Source organism: Nansenia antarctica, assembly GCF_963989245.1.
Source record: "Nansenia antarctica genome assembly, chromosome: 14".
Taxonomy (NCBI): domain Eukaryota; kingdom Metazoa; phylum Chordata; class Actinopteri; order Argentiniformes; family Microstomatidae; genus Nansenia; species Nansenia antarctica.
Window position 1 is genome coordinate 5,365,324 of NC_137684.1, and position 6,295 is coordinate 5,371,618.

The window sequence follows — 6,295 nt, forward strand, 5'->3', positions numbered from 1 at the left end:
CCTCGCCATTCTGGAACATTCATGGTGCGTTTGGGTGTTATCATAATTACATTCCATCATTCCCTTATGTGCTCCTCTGCTCTGTTTAACATTCTCTCTGATTCTCCGTGTGCGTTGAAGTGCCGTCCCCAGCCCCAGACTGCGAGCCGGGCCTAATGACTTGGGATCAGATGAATGCCCTTGCTCTTGAGAAATTACACTTTTATGTGTCTTTTAGATCATTATGTAAATCTTAAGGCCAGAGGAGGACGTGGGGTGATTGATGTATCCATGGCAGGGGAGGCTGGTGGAGGTAGAAGAGAGGAGGATGGGGAGGCTGGTGGAGGTAGAAGAGAGGAGGATGGGGAGGCTGGTGGAGGTAGAAGAGAGGAGGATGGGGAGGCTGGGGGAGGTAGAAGAGAGGAGGATGGGGAGGCTGGTGGAGGTAGAAGAGAGGAGGATGGAGAGGCTGGTGGAGGTAGGAGAGAGGAGGATGGGCAGGCTGGTGGAGGTAGAAGAGAGGAGGATGGGGAGGCTGGTGGAGGTAGGAGAGAGGAGGATGGGCAGGCTGGTGGAGGTAGAAGAGAGGAGGATGGGGAGGCTGGTGGAGGTAGGAGAGAGGAGGATGGAGAGGCTGGTGGAGGTAGAAGAGAGGAGGATGGGGAGGCTGGTGGAGGTAGTAGAGAGGAGGATGGAGAGGCTGGTGGAGGTAGAAGAGAGGAGGATGGGGAGGCTGGTGGAGGTAGAAGAGAGGAGGATGGGGAGGCTGGTGGAGGTAGAAGAGAGGAGGATGGGGAGGCTGGTGGAGGTAGAAGAGAGGAGGATGGGGAGGCTGGTGGAGGTAGAAATCGGAGGACGGGGCTCATTGTAATGCATGGAACGGAACAAAGAATAGCATCAAAGTTAAGACACATGTTTGATACCATTCCCATTCCTGATTCCATCCCATGCATTACAATGAGCCCGTCCTCCGATTTCTACCTCCGCCAGCCTCCCCTGATACATGATGTTCTGTATCCACAGCTTGGAGGCTATTGCATGACCCCCCTCTCCTCTACCCCATATAAAGTAGTCTCCTAATGACAAGTTTGATCTATCGGTTACAGAGTGTGTGTGTGTGTGTGTGTGTGTGTGTGTGTGTGTGTGTGTGTGTGTGTGTGTGTGTGTGCGTGTGCGTGCGTGCGTGCGTGCGTGCGTGCGTGCGTGCGTGCGTGCGTGCGTGCGTGCGTGCGTGCGTGCGTGCGTGCGTGCGCGCATGTATGTATGTGCGTGTGTGCGTATGTGCGTGTGTGTGTGTGTATGTGCCCTACAACAGTACCACAGTGACTGCAGTTGAAAATTAGACAGCTTATGAAATGCTGATTATGTTGAATATGCATTTACCCTATAAAACTACAACAATAATAATAATAATAATAATAAAGTAAAAAAATAAAGTAATGGTGTCTATGCTGTACCACCTGTGTTTGTTATTAGGTGGGTGAGGGGGCGTGTATCACTAGCAATGTGTCCTCCCTAGGTTGCCGTAGCTTTTTAGCAATTCACTTATCCAATGTTTATGGAGTGACCCACAACCCTGCAGAAATGAACAGCTTAGTGCTTTATGAGGGCAATTTCCTCTCCACTTTACAACAGTAATAAAAAATGTCTTTAAAAACATGGATTTATTGATATACTGAATAGCAGCTCAGTGCTTCACCCTCATATTTCATATTAATGAATTGAATTGGGGGGAAATATTGGTTGGCACGATGTTAATGGAGTCTGAGATATGGTGTCACGCCTGTGAAAAAAAGCAACTTTCATCAAAGATATTGTAGAGTAAATCACAACGTTCACTAGTTTCACTGCCCTCCGCTCCCTGGACAATCGCATTCAACTCTACAGTGTGTAATCCCTTCTCTGAAATGTCTTTGGTTTGGATTTCGGAATTTTGATCTTTGGATTTTCGCTCTGTTGCAACACGCTCTATTCTATTGTCTGTTGCATCTCCGTTTGTATAAAGTGTTTTGTTGCGTGCCGTGGGGGCGTCTAGAGGTGTAAGACCATGGCCAACAGTGCACACGTATGCCTATGTTTGGAATCTGGCCCATGCCCTGCTGACATGCCCTCTCCTCCTTACTTTCCTGTCTCTATCCAATAAAGGAAAAGAAATCAAATATATGCTGTTGTTGTCCCGTTGGTGTTGCTATGACATCATACCCCAGAGTCCACCATTAAAATGTGAACCTGTAGCTCTTAGTCCATCACATGACACCTGTGTCATACTGCACAGGCAGAGGTACGGTAAGTAACCATGACAACAACTCGTTTCTCCTAACTCCCACTGCATTGTCTCACAGCACGTCAGCGGCACGTCAACGGTAGCGTGACGCCGCTTCCCCTGAACCCCATTGAGGACAGGGTTCCTCCACCTGTCCTCAGGACAATGTCCACCGCTGTCTAAAGCAGAGAAGCTGGCATGTTGACAGAAAGCCGACCAAGCGACTTGCCAAAAACCCTCTCAGGGTCAGGAACCACACAAACCGCTTAACGACATAACTGCCGTTACAACGACAGGGTATTTCCTCCTTGACAGGCACAATACCTTCCTTGTGTCGAATTACCTTCCCATCACCATCGACCTTGCCTTTGTGGATCTCTCTCTCTCTCTCTCCACACACTCACAGTGTATCTGCTCCATGTTTCCGGTCCATTCATACCTTTAACCTTGAGGTATACGCTGAATGTATGTATGTATAAGGTACGTTGGAGCCATATTGAGATCTTGTAAGTTAGATCATGAGATTATGACTTATTTATGTATGAATATATGTTAATAGGAAATGTGTTTCTTTACCTTTTTGATTGTGTACCTTAAAGGATACAGAGATTGGTCTCTGGTGTCAGTAACTCCCCACCTAACAGATGGCTAATGGAGGAAGAAGACGTGGATTAGCCACTTCAATATTATAGGTACACTGAATCCATTTCTCACCAGAGAAGCAGCACTCTTGGTCCAGACACTCCCGCCTTGACTAATGCCATGCACCCTTGGCCGGGCTCACCCGTCTCCACCATCCGACCTCTGCAGCTTATCTAGAATGCTGCCGCCCGTCTGGCGTTCAATCTCCCCAAGTTCTCCCATGTCACCCACCTCCTTCGCACCATTCCCTGGCTCCTGGTAGCAGCTCGCATCAGATTCAAGACCCTGGTGGTCGCCTACCGGGCGGCAAAGGGAACAGCCCCTCCCTACTTGCAAGCAATGGTCAGCCCCCAAACCCCTGCCCAATCATTCTGCCTGGCAACGCCGCCTCTACGTGGATGCAGCAGTCGCGCTACTCGGTCACGGCTTTTTACTGCCCTGACGCCCCACTGGTGGAACGAGCTGCCCACTGCTGACTGCAGAGTCAGTACTTACAGTATCTTCTGTCAGGACTGCAGAGTCAGTACCTATCTTCCACCGTAGATACGTAGACTCATCTCTTTAGGCTACACCTTAAGTGTCTCTCCTAAACACCTCTACATCTTAACTGTCCCTTCTAAATACCTCTACATCTTAACTGTCCTTCCTAAACACCTCTACATCTTAACTGTCCCTTCTAAATACCTCTACATCTTAACTGTCCCTCCTAAACACCTCTACATCTTAACTGTCCCTCCTAAACACCTCTACATCTTAACTGTCCCTTCTAAATACCTCTACATCTTAACTGTCCCTCCTAAACACCTCTACATCTTAACTGTCCCTTCTAAATACCTCTACATCTTAACGGTCCCTTCTAAACACCTCTACATCTTAACTGTGGCTCTTAAAGACCTCTACATCTTAACTGTCCCTTCTAAACACCTCTACATCTTAACCGCTTTGGATAAAGGCGTCTGCTAAACGCCCAAAAATGTAAATGAATGGATGACAGAGCCATTAACACTGCAGTGCAATCTTTCCTCTTCACTAAAGGGATGCAACATTGTGTTCCATTTCCTGTCTGTATACTGTGTACATGCAAGCTCTAAAACCAAAACATGAAGGAGTTGTCTCTCTCTAGCCCTCCATCGGCGCTTCTAGTCATCCCGATCCTCCATACATCTGTCTAGCTCACCGGTACTTTCCGCTCCTGCATCTTTCTTGAGTACGTCCACGTATGTTAGTGTGTGACGCCCTCGTACTCGATGCCCGTGTGTCGGCTCCCACAGCACCATTTTTCTGGCTGGCAGCTCCTGGTATCCCTGGCAATGACCTGCCAGCCTCATTCTCCGGACTGCTATTTTCCCACTCACCCTTGGTGACCCCCCATCCAAATGCTTGTAAAAGACTTTAAATAAGACAAATATTAAATAAAAATGTGATTTCTCCTCTCTGACTCTTCCATTCATTCATACAACTATTCACTATAATAATAATAATTATAATAATAATAATTCATTTTATTTATACAATGCTTTTCAGGGACTCAAAGACGCTGACAGTATGGGTACACAAAACACGGAAACAACAAGCAACTGATAGCATGAGTACATAGAACACAGTATTAACGAGCAGCAGGCAAGAGGTACAGGAAACAATTAACACAGTAATGGTGGGTGAGTGGAAACAGGGGGAGGGAGGGACTGTGTGGGAGGGACAGGAGCCAGATAGAAGAGAGGGTAGGGGAAAAAAGGGGGGGGGGTGGCAAGGTTAGGGGAGATGGTTACGGGTAGGGAAGGTTGTATGCTTGGGAGAACAGGTAGGTTTTGAGTCGGGATTTAAAAGTGGAGAGTGAGGGTGAGTCTCTGAGTGGCTGAGGGAGAGAGTTCCAGAGTCGGGGTACAGCTTGTGAGAAAACATGGTCTCCAAAGCCTTTGAGTTTAGAGGGTGAAACAGTGCGGGGAACAGTGGATGAGGATCGGAGGGTGCGGGTAGGGCGATGGGGGAGAAGGAGGTCAGTCAGGTACGAGGGGGCCAGACTATGGAGGGCTTTGTAGGTGAGGAGGAGTAGTTTGAAGTTGATGCGTTCTTTAATCGGGAGCCAGTGGAGAGAGTGGAGGACAGGAGTGATGTGTTCGCTGTGAGCTGGTGTTTGAGATCAGGCGGGCGGCTGAGTTCTGGACCATCTGGAGTCTATGGAGGGAGCGGGAGGTGATGCTGGTGAGTAGGGAATTGCAGTAGTCAAGGCGGGAGGAGATGAAGGTGTGGATGAGGGATTCAGCAGCGCGGGGGGGGGGGGGGGGGGCAGTGTCTGATTTTGGCGATATTTCGGAGATGGAAGTAGATGGAGGTCTTGATGATGGAGCTAATGTGGGGATCATATGAGAGGGTGGGGATGAAGCCAAGGTTGCGAACCAAGGGGAGGGGGTGATGGTTGTGTCATCAATGATGACTGTGGATTTGGTGCCAATAAGAAGGAGTTCTGTCTTGTCAAGCGCTTTGAGTTGCATTTCATGTACGAAAGGTGCTATATAAATAAAGCTTTACTTACTTACTTACTTACTTGTCACTGTTCAGTTTGAGGAAGTTGTGGGTCAGCCAGGTTTTTATTGCAGATATGCAGTTTTCGTTGTGGCTGAGTGGATTTTGTGCTGATGTAGACCTGGATGTTATCAGCGTAGGAAGTCCAGGTTGAATTGGCGGATGATGTGACCGAGGGGTAGTATGTAACAGAGGAAGAGCAGGGGGCCGAGGACTGAGCCTTGGGGGACCCCCTGCGTAACAGAGGAGGAGGTGGAGTTGTGGCCGGAGAGGGAGATGAACTGTTGTCTGTCAGTGAGGTAAGAGGTGAGCCAGTCCAGTGCGGTGCCCTCAACAACCCAGTTGGTGCAGCCAGTATGACAGCAGGCAGGCACTAGAGGCTGGGCTGGTCTCCTTTATGACATCACACATAGCTCTGAATTCGGTTGTTAAGGCCTGGACGACACGTATATGGATATTTTTTTAAACGCACATTCTGTTGTACAATTGGGCCGCTCAACCATACGAACACTGCGTTTTCAATCACATAAACGGAGATTTCCCTAAATGGATAAAAAAGTGAAGAAATAAAATTTTTTTTTTGAGATTGAGTGGATCAGTGTGGTTATGTTAAACAGAGCTGGTATTGATGCAATGACGTCAAGAGCAGGGTTGCCAGATGGGATTGACAATTTACAGCCTAACCAACCTCTAAATCAAGTAACCCATTCGGCAGTAACCCGCCCCATCTGGCAACCCTGGTCAAGAGTCAAGTGTCAAGCCGTTCACACATGCGAATTGAAGCAAAACGGTTGTCAACAGCAACAACCACACAAAATAATCAGTTTTTGCTTTCTTCTTGGTCGCCATGACTTGCTTTTCTGTCTGTTTTGTACTGTTCTGTCTGTT